Source organism: Pholcus phalangioides, unplaced genomic scaffold (assembly GCF_987345545.1).
Source record: "Pholcus phalangioides strain wild (caught in Gottingen) unplaced genomic scaffold, Ppha-v1.0 ptg000015l_1, whole genome shotgun sequence".
NCBI classification, from domain to species: domain Eukaryota; kingdom Metazoa; phylum Arthropoda; class Arachnida; order Araneae; family Pholcidae; genus Pholcus; species Pholcus phalangioides.
In genome coordinates this window covers 36,626,075-36,644,842 of record NW_028301608.1, presented here as the reverse complement: position 1 = coordinate 36,644,842, position 18,768 = coordinate 36,626,075, and positions in this window count along the sequence as shown.

The window sequence follows — 18,768 nt, the reverse complement described above, 5'->3', positions numbered from 1 at the left end:
GAGAAAATAAAAGTTATTCGCGCCCGAATAGTGAGCTTCGTACGTGACTGGAACTCACCTAAAACCCAATATCCTTCAGGAAACGAATCAATCAGCCAATCATGGTATCTGAATCCATCCAGTAAATTGATAATTTTCACTTCCGGCAGGAAAAAAAAAAGGGACGGGAGGAATCCCGGATATTGAACTGACGATACCGAAATTGTACTTGTGATGACGACATACCGGGGGACGCCAAAATAAAAAGTTGGCCATGGTACATGGCTTAGAAGAAGACATCCAATGTTATCTTCCTATTCCAGAAAATAGGCAATACAAAGGCTCTCAAAAGTTGCTATTTTTAGGGCCTGTACACAAATAGAATGAAATCCAACACATTTTATTATTTTATTCATAATATTGTATATTATGTATTATTCATAATATTCATAACAATTGTAGTTTTTGGCAATTATTTTGAGAATTACGGAATTTTTGCAACTTTGAGTTTCGAAGTTTGTGAAATACACCTTCAATCATATGCGATAAATTACGAAACCTTCCAGGGTCGCGGTAGCCTAGGTCGATAAGATACTCGCCTAAAGTACCACAGGATGTTTAGAGGCGTCGCGAGTTCGATACCCGGTTCGTCCTTGTTAGGAAACTTCCTGACATAGGGGTACAACTAAAACGGCGACATGACCGCAGAAAAAATTGCTACCACAGGGAGTCCACCATCGAGGGGTTAGCGCACCAACCTCTCGGTGAGTATAAAAAAACAAGCCTGCCGTTCGGAATCGGCAATAAATTATAGGTCCCTGTCTAAAAAATAAATTAGCCCTTTTGTACAGAAAATGACCGTGGTGTGACAAAAATGATCAAACGAAACCTTCAAATATCTCCTTTAATATTGCATTTAAAAGTACGCAATTTTTTACAAGTGACTTCTCAGATCAGAGATCAGCATTTATATTTCACTAATTGGTAGTCTAGCACACAGGGTATACATAGAAAAGTGATTTTGTACATTTATTTATGCATACAACTCTGAGGAAAATTAAGCAATTTGGAGAGTAACCGAACGTCGCGAAAACTTTTTGGAATTGAAAGTATGTGCCTAAAATCAACTGTACCAGAGATAGACATCTGCTAGGACTGCCTATATAACGATGTCAAAATTCGTTAACTATAACTTGAAAGTTGTCATAAAGTTGTCATCAAAGCTAAGTTTATTGTATCTTAAAGTCCTTGAATGCGGACATCTTTCTTTGAGACGAATGCTGGACGGACATCCACTCAAACTTAGTCAATTGGCACCCACCGTGAAATCAGTGTCTCTTCTCATTCTTGTCTAAGGTTTCCTTTAGACCATATTTACGGCCTGCGGGCCATCTGACTTCACCAGGGGGAAGTCACACTGTATTTTTACTCTCAAAACTGGTAGAAGATGTTCCTACTAACGCATTTTTAGCATTTTTTAAATTGGAATTATAGCTCTACAACGAACAGTTAGCGAGACAAAGCCCGAATTGGGACTAACAGGAACACCCTGTATACTGAATATTATTTATTTTGCGCAGGTTTTCCAAGGCCTTCGTCTTGTAGGCCCAAGGAGTCAGAGGAACGCAAAAGGTTAAGAACCTCTGCTTTAGAGCTTTATTTCTTCATACATGTACGTTTTAATTTTTCTTTTTTCCATAGCTTCTCAGGAGCTCTCACTAATTACCTGTCGTAGCTCCTCTTTTATTTGAATCACGAATTTTGAATATTCCAGCAAGTTGACCGTATGGCCCCCAGTTTAGAACCCAAACCTTCTGAGAGTTGGTCTTCTTAATAAAACCATCTTGATTTCAGAACATAAACAAATTGATGCTTTTCTCGAGGTGGCCCTTCAGAAAGGTTTCACCGAGTAATTAACATCGTATTCACAGGATGACTTGGTGGGCTATAGCCCATGACGGCCAGTTCGGAAGGCTGCAAATTTGACGAATGACTAGTCAAGAAAATTTGTAGAGTGGGGAAGGGCAGTAAAATCTGTCTCGACCTAGAGACAAAAACAGTGAGTGAACTAGAGAGTTTGCAAGCACGTGAGTGACCTAGAGAGTTTGCCAGCACTTGAGTGACCTAGAGAGTGAGGTACCAGGTGAGGGAGTGATATGACCTAAATCCTAAAGAAGCATATGAGCGACCAAAACAATGTGTGAATGACCAAAAGAGTGACCAAAAGAGTTTGAAAGCATGATGATCAAAATTGTGATTTAAAAAGCAAGGCTGGCGAGAGACCAAAATTCATTTAAAGAGTGTTCAAGCACATTAATTCAAGAGTGACCCAGAGAGTTTATGAGCACGTGAATGACCAAAAAAGTGAGGAACCAGGTCAGTGAGCAATCTAAAGCAGTGTTTCTCAACCGCCAGGCCGCGAGAGTGATTCGCAGTTTAATTTTCCTCATTAATTTCTCGTTAGTTGTGTGTATGGCCGGGCCTTTCACTTACACAAAAGAGATTTACCGGGGGCTTACAAAGGTTGAGAACCACTGGTCTAAAGAGTAGCTCCGAAGAGCGCTTAAGTTGGATTGACCAAAAACAGTGACTTAGAGAGCGAGGGGCTGGGTCAGTAATCGACCAAAAGATTGATCAAGTTTGAAAGCAATTGAGTGACTTAAGGTGGCTACAAACTACTCTGACGTGACGTGGGATCACGTCACTTCAAAGTAGTGTGTCACCACCTGTAGAAATGCAGGCGTATTTACCGGATTGGGAGCCTAACGGGCTTGACGAGAGCCCTACGAGCCTTGCCACGGTGGCGAATTCGGGGGAATGAATGGTCAAGAAAATTTGAATTATAATGGGAGCAGGGCTGCGAAATTTTGTGTGTGTCACACAAGGCGGCAAAACCCATAAAAACCCGCCTCTGCGTAAGGAAAAAAAAAACCGCTTTCGAGAAAATGAAAATCCGAACTAAAAACAATAAACGCAACTTCTTGACAATAACTTCCATATATAATTGATTAATGGCATTTCAACTCGAGTCAAGGATGCAAAATGTGCATTTCATATTGTGTTTACTCCATCTCAAGTCGTTATTCGGGGTGTCTTTTTGTTTTGTTTGTCGCGCCAAGAAAATCGCGCCACCGTGACAGAAATTTTCCGCGAAAAACCTCGCATTAATTCAAATTTGAAGGAATTCCATTCCCTTTTTTTTGTTTTTTTTTCTCATATTCCTTTATTTATTTATTCTTTTAATCCATTCTGGAAAGAAAGCACTTTCTTGGTCATCACTCATTGATTTCCGTTTTTCTCATTTTTGTTTTCACTTTTCATCCGCCGTAACGAAGATCAAGGGGAAAAATAAAAACTGGTTGCTTGTCTGACCAAACTTTTCTTGTGATTGCTTCGAAAATTGATCGTTTCCTATCTTTTACGGACAGTTTTTCTTGTTTGTTTTTTTCTTAATTCTCCTTGTCCTGTTTTGGTTCAATACTTTTCTTGACCTAAACTCTTACGAAAGCTACTCATCTCGTGTTTGTTTTCTTGAATTGGAAATGATTCAAGATTTATGCAAGATTTAAATAAAACAGGGAGAAAATGATGAAATCCGATTTTCATAATAGAAGAGAATTATTTTTCACGTGAGGTGATGATAAATCATCCGGTGCTTCTTTTGTAAGAGTTATTCCACATGGTGCGACAGTCGCTGATTTGGTGGTGCATCAAACTCTAGGGAAAGTGAAAGGAAAAAGGCCCCGTATAAATGGTCAAAGAAACATGTCCAGCACGTGCCGTTCCTAACGTACTTGCATAGGCTTGAGACCTTAGGTAATCGTGATGAAACTCTCGCGGAATGATAGGAGATAGATCTTTGATAATCAACTACGATGTGGATGCGCAATGATTGTAAATTCCCTATCATTATGCAACATTTTGCAATTACATTTCATTTCAGTATTGAAGGGGGTAAATTATTTACAGCTACGGAAGAGAAACCTGGTCCAAGACAAAAATGCGGCACGCAAAAAGATGTGACCCTTGTTCAATTCTTAGAAGAAACTTAGAAAATCTACACTAGAAAACAAGGGAACCCCTAATGTTCCCCTGTAGGCTTCCAACAAGGGAAATTCTACAGGGCCTGCTTTTCATAACTTCGGGCCCTCGGTAAATATGAATTTTTGGGTTCCCTTATATATAGTGTTTTTGAGGCATGTAAGCCTAATGACATTGCGGGCCACTTCATTGATTTGAAAACGTGTCACGGGCAACTTAATTAAATGATCTGCTGGGACACAGGTTACTTTAGTTATTAGTAAATGTTTTGCGGACCACTTCCAGAAATCTGGGATCTGGGAATGTGCAGTGCATTCTCGTAAGTAAAGAGAAGGGGAGGGGGGGGGGGTGGATTCAATGTTCTAACCCCCCCCCCCCGAGCCGAGATTATAGTTTTATTTTACAGAAAAAAACGCAACATTCCCCCCCCCCCCCACGCACACAAGAAAAAAAAAAGAACCCTTCCGCCTGAGAAAATCCTGCCTACGCCTATGAGTGCGGCGGGTAACTTAATTGATCTCGAATGAAAGCGGGTCACTCAAGTGATATGAAAATGTGCTGCAGGTCACTTGAGTGGTCTGAAATTGTGCCGCATTGTTCATTTTTACAAAATCAGGGTTGAAGTCATCGAGCAAACATCAGATAACTCCGAGGGCCACATTTGGCCAGCGGGCCAAGGGTTGAGCATTTATGTGTTAAGGGGGGTTCGTGCGCGAGCTTGACTTTCCATGCTTTTCCATGCTAAATATTTTTAGTGCGGATAGAACAAACACTTGAACACAGACGCGGAAAATTTCAAAATATTTAAAAATTCTAAAATGTGAGATTTTTGGAAACACCAACCCCATTGAACGCATTCCTCTCACGAAAGGAATGCCATACAATATTTCTTTTCAAAGGTGAAAGTGTCGTAGCTAGACAAATGTCATAGCAGGAGACAAAGAGACATTTTCGCACCCATTATTTGCCCCAGCTTGGAAATGACTGGCATTCCTTGAAGGAAGATTAGGTAAGATAGACGCACAAATTGTCTTCCTTATTATTATACGTATTAAATCCTCCCCTTATATGTGGCGATTTTTCTCTCTTTTGTTGCTTCCTTCTTTAACCTTGTACCTCGCTATAACGTTCCCATGCATCAGTGGATTTCTGCGACCAACGAATGCTTTTTTTTTTTCCAGAAAGAGAGATAGAGAGAGAGAGAGAGAGGTTATCTAATATATGGATCGCGGTTGATGTGGAGCATACCAAGCATTCCCTTCCATGACCCCATGTCTCCGATGGCCTCTTTCCTCCATTCATTTTATTCGCTGTTTCCCTCGATGAGAAGAGAGAAAAAATGTGGCCAGTGTGGTAATTGATGCGTTGATATCTACCTAATCTGGAATTATATTGAGGAAGGATAACACAATAACATGACAAAAAGCGTGTCATCAAAGCAGCGAATAATCTGTAAATTATTATTATTATTATTATTATTGATGGTCATGTCAAACACGTAACCGATGCGTGGATCGGGAGTGTTGACTTATGTTATATTTTATAGAGTCGTTGTTATGTGGATCAAAAAACTTTGTACTTTACCTAGGGCAGGGGGTGTTCAACCCATGGTCACCGGGTCAAATGTCCCCCGGCTCTCGAAGCTTTTGGCCGTGGCCCGCCGTCCATTTCGAGAAAATAGTTATTTAAGATAGAAAAACGATTAAACTATCAAGAAATAAATAATGGTACGAGGCAACCGCAGGCTTATTGATAATAAGGTAATTCGCTTCTGTATTTGAAAACATACATCAATATCGTGTATTATTATTATTATTAGAAATTCAAAAAGCGAATTTTTAAAATGATGCAAACTTAGATAAATTTAGAAAAATTTATTTTCTAAATGAGCGCATGTGCAATAAATTACATTTGATCTTCTCAATGATACGGACTTATGTGTACTGTGTGCATATTGATTTATTACGATACAAATGAAGTATGATTCGGTAGATGGCGTTCTACAACGTTAGTGTAGATTGTATCTTGAAAAATTGATGATTGATCGATACTGATAAAGCTTCTCGAATAAATCTGACATCAAAACTGAAATGAAAATTGTATTTAATTACGCGATCAAAATACCCAAGATTTTTACTTTCGTTAGAAAAGTTAGTGCCCCCTATTGGCTCAACAGAGAACAAAAATAAAATAATTAAATGTATGTATTGAAGACAACTTGAACACTAGGAAGACAGTACCTACTCTCAGAAATTTTATCTTAACCTAGTATAACATATTTTCCAAATGTTTCATTCAATAAAATCATTATGTGTACAGTGTGTTGCCGTGTGAAGCGTAATATTCGAAAAAAGTAATTGTGAAATTATCATATTAAGCGGGGAACTTTAACATTGTCTCTATGGCAGAAATTTTAGTGACGGAGGATTTTATTCATTTAAGCGGGAGTATATCCGTTATCCGAGATAAAGTGTGGCCGATTGTACTCTGAGATAGAAAAAATTCGGCATCCTAAAGGTAGACATAATTACAGAATTTTCGGAGATGCTGAAAACACCTCAATGAAAGAAATAATTTTAGAACTATTGAAAAAAATTATAATTTCATAATTGAGAGAGATGAAAATTTATACTTAATGGAAAGAGATAGTTGCAGTATTACCGAAGGAAAAAAAATTGCAGAAATACTGATAGAAATAATTTCAGAACTATTGGGAGTAACGGGGAATACAGCGGTATGACTTGGTAACCCGCAGACTTCATACAAAATTTTCAATTCGCCCCGCATTGTCTGAAAGGTAGAAAACCCTTGACTGGAGTCTGGGGGACCCTGAACAAAGCAAGCATTAAGAGGCCCCCCACCCTCCTTTTATAGGTGTCACCGAAGTGCCTCGAAATTGGGTGGGGGAGAAGAATTGTCGTAAGACTTATTTGAATTTCTAAAATCTGAACCCTAGAGGTTCCTCCTCAGCTGGTTCTCTTCTCAGTCGCGACCCAAAATCAGCTTCGCGACGCAACCCGAAGTCTGCGGGTTACCAAGTCATACCGCTGTATTCCCCGTTACTCCCAATAGTTCTGAAATTATTTCTATCGGTATTTCTGCAATTTTTTTTTCCTTCGGTAATACTGCAACTATCTCTTTCCATTAAGTATAAATTTTCATCTCTCTCAATTATGAAATTATAATTTTTTTCAATAGTTCTAAAATTATTTCTTTCATTGAGGTGTTTTCAGCATCTCCGAAAATTCTGTAATTATGTCTACCTTTAGGATGCCGAATTTTGTCTATCTCAGAGTAGTCTGCCCCACTTTATCTCGGATAACGGATATACTCCCGCTTAAATGAATAAAATCCTCCGTCACTAAAATTTCTGCCATAGAGACAATGTTAAAGTTCCCCGCTTAATATGATAATTTCACAATTACTTTTTTCGAATATTACGCTTCACACGGTCTATTTTCATACAAAAAAATTCTTATCAAATATTTCTCCTCAACGAAATGTTTACTTTCCGAATATGTGAATATACGCATGCAGGGAATAAATGCAAAATTGATTATAGTGAAAACTATTAACTGTATTTAACGTGACCACTCCTAGATTTTAAGCACCAATTGGCAACTTTTCAAGTGAGAGGGATTTTAAAACTGCCGAATGAAGTAAGGCACACTTCTAGATCACTTAAGTGACCCGTGGCATGTTCCCAGATCACTTAAGTGACCCACGGCGCAGTTGGAGATCACTCAAGAGGCCCACGGCACATTTACATATTACTTATGTGAAACGCGGCACAGTTTCAGAGCACTTAAGTGACCCGCAATGCTTTTATAGATCACTCAAGTGCCCCATGTCACATTTTCAGATCCCTCAAGTGACCCACGGCACATTCCCTGGGTAACTTACGTGACCTTGCGGCACATTAACAAATCACTTAAGTGACCTGCGATGCTTCTGCGGATCACTTTAGTGGCCCGCGACTTTTTTCCCAAACCGATGACGTGTCCCCGTACTCTCTATAATGTTGAGCGTGCGCGGCCAAAAATTCAAGCACCGCTGCCATAGGGTACCGCAAACAAAAAAAAAAAACTTTGAAGAGACACTGCTGCGTAATTCAATCACAGTACTGCCAGTCAAATCATAAAAATAAATAAAAGTAATAAGTATCAATAAAATATTTAAAAAATGGTTAACAAAGTGAAAAAGAAATAATTTATATTATAGAAAAATGGTTTAAATTAAAGATAAATAAATACGGATATAATTGCCATCATTGCATTTCAGATTCGAAATTATTCTCTTATTTCTCAACGAAGAGGGGAAAAAAATTGAATCAATTTTAAAAAAACAACAATAAAAATTGAATAAAACAAAAGATCAATCTGTGCCTGTAAAAATGTGTTTCAAAACCTCTGAAGCGTTGTTAAAACAGATCCGACAAGGACTTTCTTTTAAGAAAAAATAAAAACAGAACGGACTTGTGTTTAAAAAACCAAATCCTTCGAAGTAAACAAAAACAAATGTTTTCTCATTAAAAGCAAAGAAAATAAATAAAAGTTGTAATTAAATAAATAAATAAATTTTTTGTTGAAATATTGGAAACGATGCACAAACAATTTCTCCGTCACATCCGATCGAACATGTAGCGCATTTAGAAACAAGTAAACAACGAATTAAGAAAAGGGATTTATAAGATGTTTTTTGGTTGTTTTTTCTCTTCTGTTTCAATTGATTTTGTTTTTCACGGTCTAAAATCTCATGTAAAATGAAAAATTTTTGCGAGTGAAAGAATTTTTCCCGTTAAAAAAAAAATAATAATAATCGTTAATTTTTTTTACTTAGGCCGGGATCATGGCCCAGACAAGGGGTAGGATGACTAGGCTCCAGCCCTGGGGCCCGGGACAATTTTTACAATTTTTTTGCTTTTTCTCGCTATGGATTCATCATAAAAGGGCCCCGTGAAAGATCCCAGCCTAGGGGCACTACTCCAGGATGTGGGGAGCCATGGCCGGGATCACACTATAAAAGTTTCCTAAAAGTTATTTTTTATAAAGTTTGAAAAATTCAACCAATAAGATTATTGGTTGCATTTGCTGGAATGTAACCTATGAGTTTTATTGGTTGGATTTTTCAAGTTTTATAAAAGGGATTTTATCAAACTTTTATAGTGTTATCCTGGTCTTATAGCAAAAAAAAATATTATCGTATATTTTACGCTAATAGCAATTCTCGTATTGTCTAAAGTGGAAAAGAATGTCAAAATGATATAATGTTTGTTTTTTTTTAACACGTGTGTTAAACATTTCAGAAATAAACTTACTTGACGTTATGGTAATGTTAATTTATGTGTAGGATGTCCTATAAGTGCTATAGTTCCTAAAACATGCTCAAAAGTGGAGTTCAAAAATTACCCTGTACCAGTTTTTAGAGTGAAAATACAGTGTGTAATGAAACAAAAAATTTGAATATATCTCTATACGGTCCCCTGTGCTCTGACTTCCAGTTAGAAAGTTGTTGCCATGTCTTAATGCCAACCAAAAAAAAATTTCCATGTTTCCAAGTGCAATATTCACAGAGATATTCGAATTCGAAAAATGGAGGGAATTTGGAAAACAGCTCTAAATGCGGAAAAAAAAAACGTTTTTTGCCTGCATTTAACGCCGTTCTTTCCCAAATTTCTTCCGTTTTTCAAGTTTATTCCTTTATAATGGTTTGTCACTTTTTTCGATCGTCCCAGTAATTGATGAACACCCGGGCAGCGCCGGGTATTATAACTAGTGAATTTATGAAATTGAATAAGCTAACGAACAGGCGTTTTGTTTTAACCCTTTAAAAAACAGCATTTCCCGTATTTTCCCGTAATTTTGTCCTTGAATTTTTTTTTAAATAAAAAAAATTTTTATTAACGAAGTTCACTTTAATTCATGATCTTTACTTAAATCAAGGATGAAGGTAGTCAGCATAATTGTTTTACAATAAATATGATAAGTATAAACTATCAAATTAGCATCTCAAATATTTTCCATGCTTTTTTTTGCAATTTCTTTTCGTTGAATATATTTTAAATTACTGCAGATATATATGCCGTAATACAGTATTTTCCATCAAGGACAATTTATGAGCAATATGTGGTAACTTTAATGACAATTAGTAACATTTGTGGCAAAAAATCAGTGATGTGCAGGATTTATTATTTCAATTTACCGTGTTTTTTTCAAAACAACTTCATGCGCAGTATTTGACTGCATCTGATTATAGTTCTCACAAAAAAAAAAAAGTTTCGATAATGTCAACCTCGGTTATAACGTCAAAATTACGTGAAATCTTCAATGTCGTTATAACCTAGGTTGACTGCGTGAACGTCCTATGTTTGAACGTGCATTCTCCCTACCCTATACGCGTCAAAATTTGCTGCCGCCATGTCACTGCGCATCTCTGATTACATAAATTACTTATTTTCGTATCAATATTTATTTTCTTTGACAGAAAATATCACTCGGAATTGTATAAAATACTGTACAGACTGAAATTCGATAGATCCATCCTATCGAAGTACAAATCAGATATCAAAATTTCTTCAGTACAGCAGGTCCTAAAAAAAAAACAGAAACCAATCAGTTGTAGCTGCTAAAAATAATTTCCTGACACTGCCAGTCGTGCTCTAATTGGGCTTCATATATTCTTGAAATAACAGTATTTAATCATTCTACAGATATAAGTATCTCTCTAAAGGTAATTCACGATACATTTTAAATTCAACCCAAATTTATCGATAAAGTTTCCGAGTCTGAAACATCGCAGAAATCAATCATGACTCGCTCTACTTAACTTCATACATAACAAAAATGTACGGAAAGATCAAACAAATAAATAGATAAAGGGGATCGGAATCGGATTCACAACGAAACATACATATATAATATATTTCGACTTTTTTTTTTTTTTCCGGCTAAAAAAGATTCACAAAAACATTATTTCCTGTTTTTCAACAAAAAAATAAATTACAATTGAAGAAAAAAGAAACTGGTACTACAGTAGTTTACATAGACATGCATGCATATTATAAAAACAAAATGGAGTCACCAGGGCTTCCAGTTGATCAGTCCTAAATACCTACATAGAGAAAAAAAAAAAAGAACAATAATAGAGAAAAAATAAACTATTTACGTAATTTATTTGTTATTCCTGACAGACAGGTCTAAGGGTTACGTGACGTTCGTCAAATGCATACTAGTATGTGCATAGACTATTCGTGGGGGTGTGTATTCGCTTTGGTTTCAGTAATAATAATAATAAACTAATAAAATAAAATATATATATAAAAGTAGGGTTGTGCGACGGTTATGCCTATTGAAATAGCATTTAAATGGTTTGGGTCATATCCTTAGCAAAACGGGGCAAATAGATAAATAAAAATGTAAGGTGGCAATAACAACAGAACACCAACAACAGTAAGAAAGAATAATAAAATAAATAAATAAAGCATTTTTTTGTGTAATTTATGGTTATAGGCATTTGTTTGGTCGTTTTGTGATTGTTGTGTGTGTGTGTGTGTGATTTATAGGATATTTTTCATTCTTGTATTTGAATTTGTTTCGTTGTATGGAGAGGTTTAACTTTAGTGTATATCGATGGGCGATGTGTTTGTTGCTGGTCAATGTCCTGTTTCCGGGTGGAAGTAAATGACACTTTTTTTTTTTTTGGAATCTGGATTCAGTTTTGAATTTTTCGTCCCACTTTCAGAATTGAGAATTTACTTTTTTGAAATTTTCTAAGTTTTTTTTTGTTGCATTTTTTGACATTTTTTGAGAATCAAGAAATGCATTAAAAAACATAAATGCCATCAAATCTTTATTTTTTTTTGTGAAGAAATAATTTATTTCGTTCAATTCTTTTCAGCCGAGATGATGCAGGCATGCACAGTTGAATCTCGTTTTAACGAACACTTTTCTAATCCCCCCAGATAAGTTTACATACGAACAACGCAAAAACCTGGAATTCCTTTATAACGAAATTTCGTTATAACGAAGTGAGTTCTCTTAGAGTTCGTTATAACGGGATTCGAATGTATTCATCTTTGCATGTAAATTTTTTACAGAATGTTATTGCTGAATTTTATGTAGTAAATGACACTTTTCCCATCGGCACTTTCTCTTGGGAGCCATTTAAAAAAACCAGCACTTTTACATGCTGCCGTCTGATGAAAGACCCCAAAGTTCATATTCACCAATTCTTAGGTCACGCTTAGGGCTGTTGTTGGATGATGAATAAATTTCAATTAAAATTTTCAATTAACTCCCTGAGGTCAAAAGAAACCTTCAGTGAGAAGAAGCAGCCCACACATTTGTGGGGCCAGGGTCTGAAAGGGTTATGATCCTACAGCCGGGGCTCGACTTTGACTTGAAGGGACCCGTGTAAAAGAATGATTATCTCCCCTCACGACTGGGGTAGCCAGATGAATTAAAATAAAAGACAGTCCTCACAAAGAGTTGTTAATAATACATCACCTACTTTCGTGTTCATTCGCCTGAAAATTTATGGTTTTATTTCGGTCTCCAACAGATGGCGTCGCTTCAATGACTGAATTTTCACTTCTCTTCTAGTACTAAGATTATTTCTTTTACTTCCATCACTTTTTTTCTGGATTAATAATTTACGTATTATATAACATTAACTCTTTACACGGTTTTATAAATTTCACTCATCCAGCATTATCACTGGCACAAAGAACAAAAACCATTTAAACCCTTTGTAAAATGCCACATCGTTTTTACAGATGAATACGTTTTACCGATTTTGTGCATATGATAGTGTTTACCCAACCAACTCCGAGAACAATAAACAGAGGAAGAGAAATGCTCTATACGCATATTCCTATACCCCTCCGCAAGGGGAAGAAGGGGGGGGGGGGGTGAAGGTATATTTTGAACACCGTCTCCCTCGTTCTGTTATCAGAATTCGAACAAAAGCTCACTCCACCCTTTGGCAGTATATCTGGCAGGTTAGAGGGGGAATGGAAAACATGGTTTACGGAGAGGAGGAAGTTACAAATATCTTTGGGCTTGTCATTGCCGAAATAAGAGGGTTTTAGGCACGCGAGATGTCGCGTAATTGCTGCTGAGAGGGTTAATATGAACATGAAATATTTTTTAACTTTTTTCAACTATTATCGATGGTTCATTTATTTTTTTCTCTGCTAATCGCAATACGAGACATAACTGTCCCGAAAAGTTTTTCAGGGTTCTGAGATTTTTCTATGAAATACACGGCAATCCCATATACCGTATATACTCGTATATAAACCGAGTTTTTTTGTTCAGAAAATATTTTATATATTGGGAGGGTCGGCATATACACGGATCAGTTTTTGAGGAAAAAATTTCAGTCAACACCCCACCCCACCTCCCCCTTATAGTGAAGGGCACCAATTCCGCCCGCAAAGCGGGTTCAACTCTGCCCACTGAAACAAAGACATGTTTCAGCATCATGGAGGATCTCTGCCCTAGCAATGCACGGAGACCACTACAAATTAGACACAATTTATGGTGATTGCTATGCAAGATCATCTATGATGATCTATAAAGCTCCTTATGCACCAAGGAGCATAAGGGGCCCACAAGCAGTGTCCAGGTGAACCTTTGCATTAAGACGGTCGTACGTCAAAGGGTTTCCAAAAACGCAAAAGTATCAATACCCGCAGCACGAATGTAACTGTAAGGCTGTAGATGTTTATTTTGTTAGAGAAAATTATTTAGACTTGCGATAATCCGGCCCAGAGTACTTGTGATTGATAATATACCTTTGCGTTTGTTTCATTTTGTGTTTTTTTAAACGTCTTTAAAATTATCAAAAGAGATTATGTAATATCGAGTTTCAAAATGAAAGAAGAAAACATAAAATCATGAATGAATTTCCCATAAAATTCTTCAACGTTTATTGTGAACCGACATTTTTATGTAAATGTGCCGTGAAGTTACCTTGAAACAAACATAATACGTCGGAATAAATCATTTTTTTATGTGGATTGTAATTAAACCAGTCATTACACTGAAAGCTATACTCTCTCATGGAGAAGTTATAGAACATATAATAAGAAAATGCATAATTTATGTATGTCAGACTGACAAAATATTTATCGAACCAAAATATTATATTTACTACTTTTATAACCGAAGAAAAATATCAATAATCCGGATTATGATTATTTCCACCGAATAAAAATCAAAATTCACGACTGAAAAATAATTTTAAAAAGTGAATTTAAAAAATTGTATTCAAAGAAAACTATCTTTGAATACAAAACTATCCGAAACACAAAACGATCTTTGGAATCTAAACTTCATACTCCCAGATACTTAATCGACAGATCATGGATATAATAACTACAGTCGAATCCCGTTTTAACGAATACCATTAAGCGAAAATCTCGTTTTAGCGAACACTTTTCTAATCCCCCAGATAAGTTTACATAGGAACAACGCTATGTAACCTGGAATTTCTTTACAATGAAATTTCGTTATAACGAAGTGATTCCTCCAGTCTCTTGGAGTTCGTTATAACGGGATTCGACTGTATTTTGATTGCACACACAAGAATGATTACAATCGAAAAATTTTCCAGAATGGAAAAAAATAACAGGCAAATTTTTAAGATACAGTCAAATTCGATTATAACAACATCAAAGATTTCTTGAAATCTTGTCGCTTTAACCGAGGTTGAACTTTCCGAAGACATTTCAAGTATAAAAAATATACTCAGATTCAATAAAATACAAAAATGAAGGAATTTCCACAATAATTAGGCTGACCATATTTTATCGAGAAAAAATACGGGAATAATAAACACGGAACATCGCTGATTCTTGTCGAAAATGTTCCCAATTTTTGGTGAAAATCTCCAACTTACTGTTTTATTAATAGGCTGATTATATTTCCTCAAGAAAAATACGAGATTCTTATTTATAGCGTAATGATCATAATTAGAGCCCGGATTCAAATATTCATTTGCATATTTTGGCCTTTTTTAGCATTAATGCATATAAATGGCATAAAATCAAAGAATTTTTAGTATAAGTGCATATTTTTGACGGTTTATTTAAGCTCACTCAATTTCGTTTTATAATTTTTTAAATAAATATTGTTCATGATATTTTCATAACATCGGTTTTTTTTCCCCGCAGGTGAAATTTAGTGAATTAATACATATTTACAAAGTATTTTGCGAATATTAACCGTTTCATTGTAAGGCTATTTCTAGAGATATGTCAAAGTGTCAAATTTTTTTTTAGGAATAGTGTCGAAATTCTTTTGTTACTGGTATTTTCGTTATTGAGCAGCTACAACAAACTGAAAATTAAAAAATGCCTGAATAAAAAATATGTAGAAGTTATTTGCATATGCGGTATATATTATATATAAGGGGGGTTTTTTCTAGTAAATTTTCCGTCGATGAATCTTTCTAACGGTGAATTGCATGACGGGGAATTTTCCGTAAACCGCTCAAACTCGGTTAGAATGACCCCGGTCGTAACGAAACCTCGGCTATAACGTCAATATTCGGCAGCCTGAAGATTCCTATGGACAGTGACAGAGTGAGCAACCTAGTGAGTAAATGAGTGACCTAGAGATCAAGTAAGTGACCAGCCTACTGAGAGAATGATAGAGAGGTATATTGAGCAACTTGTTTGTGTGTGTGTGTATGTGTGTGAGAGAGAGAGAGAGAACGAGAACGAGTAACCTGGTAAGCAAGTGAGTGACCAAGGGAGTAAGTGTGAGTGATATACCTAATGAGCAACCTAGTGAGTGAGTAATAAAATGAGCTACTGAGTGACCTTGTAAGTGAATGAGTGAGTGAGTGAGCGAGAACGAGCTAGCTCTAGTGACAGGCCGGTTTCACTCGTTCACTTGCTCACGTGATCATTTGTTCACTCGTTCATTCACTCACTCAATCGCTTATTCACTCACTCGATCATTCATTCACTCATGTCGAACTGATGTCGGTGAATTTTCCCAGCGATGAATTTTCCATTCGGTAAATTGTTGGTCGGTGAATTGTCCTGACACGAGTTTGAACGTAATTTTAAAAAAAAAACCCCATTTAAAATGAGAAAATTCCTATTATTATATAAGAAATGATATTCAAAGAGAAAAACCACTTTCACACACACATATCCACGCCCAGATACTTAATCAACAATCATGAATACAATAATTATTTTTATTGCACAAGAATGATTATAATCGAAAATTTTTCCGGAATAACAAGCAAATTTTCGTCATTATAAATAAGACAATTCTTTGTTTCAAAACAGATTATTCTAAAAGGAAATTAAAGACATTATTTGTTTGTTTCATTTCGGTTATATTGTTGCCGGTTGAGGGGGGTCGTTCCCACGACCCCTTTCGTCGTCACAAGGGTTTACATAATCTCGGATAGTGTTGTTTTCATTCAAACGAGAGCCTGGAGGATACTGGCGCTCTCATCATCAATCAGCGTTGTAAACACGCAGTAAGAAAAGTAGCCTGTTACTTTATTTTAAAAAGAATGGCGGCGAAAACAACTGCAAACTCATTCCGGGACTGATCCAAGGACCTCTTGTGTAAATTCGTTCTTTTTACCTCTTAAACATACATTTCTCTGGTTAAGAAACATAATGTAGATGTGGTGAATGATTTCAGAAAGAAAATGTCTCTAAGGATTATAATTAAAATTGAAAATTATTGTGGTTTTTCTTGTTTCTGTTTAGTCAATTCAAAATTTTGGTAGAAACCAATTTAGGTCATTGGTATTGATTACATTGTATGGAAAAAAAATTGTCTAGTTTTTCTTTTCAATATCAGAAAGAATTTTTGATAACACGATTGACATGAACACGATGATTGATAAACATGGTAAACAGTAGTAATTGGGTTTCAGCATTAGGTTCCAGCATTGTTTGAGAAAAAGTTAGGATGTGATCATATGAATGCATTTTGAAATATTATTTATTTCATTAAAAATAAGTTTGTTTTTTTTTTCCTCATCGGAAATTTTGTTCAGGAAATGTTATCGGTGATAACATTATTTAAAGCTATCTCAGCAGAATGTTGAGAAAAAAAAAATTATTGTTGTGGAATGTTGTTTTGCAATATTGTTAAGAATCCCTTGTTGCAAAACGTAGTTAAAAAACCATCCCTGTTGCAAACTATTGTTAAAATTGTTGCGGAATATTGTTATAAACCTCATTGTTGCAGAATATTGTTAAAACCTCATTGTTGCGGAATATTGTTATAAACCTCATTGTTGCAGAATATTGTTAAAAACCTCATTGTTGCAGAATACTGTTAAAAACCTCATTGTTGAAAAGAATCGGTCACAGTCAAATTGTTAAATATCAATTGATAATTAGGTATAATTAAATATCAATTGTTGAAAAAATACAGTTAGAATTCAATTGTTTCGGCATAAAGTTGAAAAATCAATTGTTAACAAATACAGTTGAAAATCTCCCCCAGCGCACACTAGGTGTAATAGGTGAAGTCCTTATTACAGTATTGTAAAAATCTCTATTATTTTCGAAAAAGACCAAAAACTATTGCTCCAGAATTCAGTTAGAAATTTCTTGTCGCAGAATATAAATGTCTCTTGGATCAGAATATAGGTGTAGACCCTCGATGAAGACTATAAAAATCTATTAAAAGTTATTAAAAATCTTGTTGTGTCTGCTTTTTGTCATCTATAGTCCAAATTGTGAGTGAAGTGTGGTTCAATATTTGTACCGTTGTAGGCCTGTTGCTCTCTGTGGCGAGACATTTTGACGGGGAGATCAACTTGCATTCGTGACTTGAAGTTGGGAACCACAGAAAATCAAATTCAGCTGACCATTACTGTGGCACCGGTGGGGTTCGAACCCGGGTCCTAACGATGCGAGCTCGTCATTATCACCACTCGACCACAATAGCGAAAATTTTATTAGCTACTTCATTAGAAAAATATCCGAGCCACGTCTTGATGAAGAAAATATTCTGAACAAATCACATCATTCAAAATCACACAATTTATTAGCGATGGGGAGGACTCCAGATGAACTTGAATATGATTGCAGCATGGGTTAACGATTGGAGCATGACTTGCAGCATTGACGAGCACATGGTCACTCATTTTGGTTCGAACAACCCACGTTTCACTCACGAGGTGAATGGTAGTTTCGTTCCGGATGCAACTAAGATCACCGATTTGATCAATTCGCAACTGCCAAAATTGAATTGGTCGTCAATTCTCATTGACGAGCAGATTAGGTTTTCTGAACATTGAATAGTTTGTTGCAAAATATTTCTAAAACATATCATACTAAAGTTACCTGACTTTTGATCCAGTTTTATCAATTCTCCTGATGATGCCAACCACTAGTGTCGGGGAAACGTTGAGAACTAACTCAAACGGACGACGGTCTTCGAACCCGAACAAACAATTTTCATCATTTTCTGAGCATTGTTCAGCAGTGGTGAAAAGATTGAATATAATGCACGGATTCACTCTTAAAAAAAAGGGGGCGGGGTCTCTTGTTGTCCTCCTAAAGCAGTGGTCGGTAAACCGCTGCTCGCGAACCACATGCGGCTCTTCGGCCCCTTGAGTGTGGCACAAAATGCCACGTGCGGGGCACAAAAATTCCAGATTTTTGCAAAACCATGTTTAGACGCGCATTTTGGCCATTTTGTTCTCCATCCCTTCCCCTCCCCTTCCTAGTGAGTCATCTTTTTCGCGGGCTTTTGC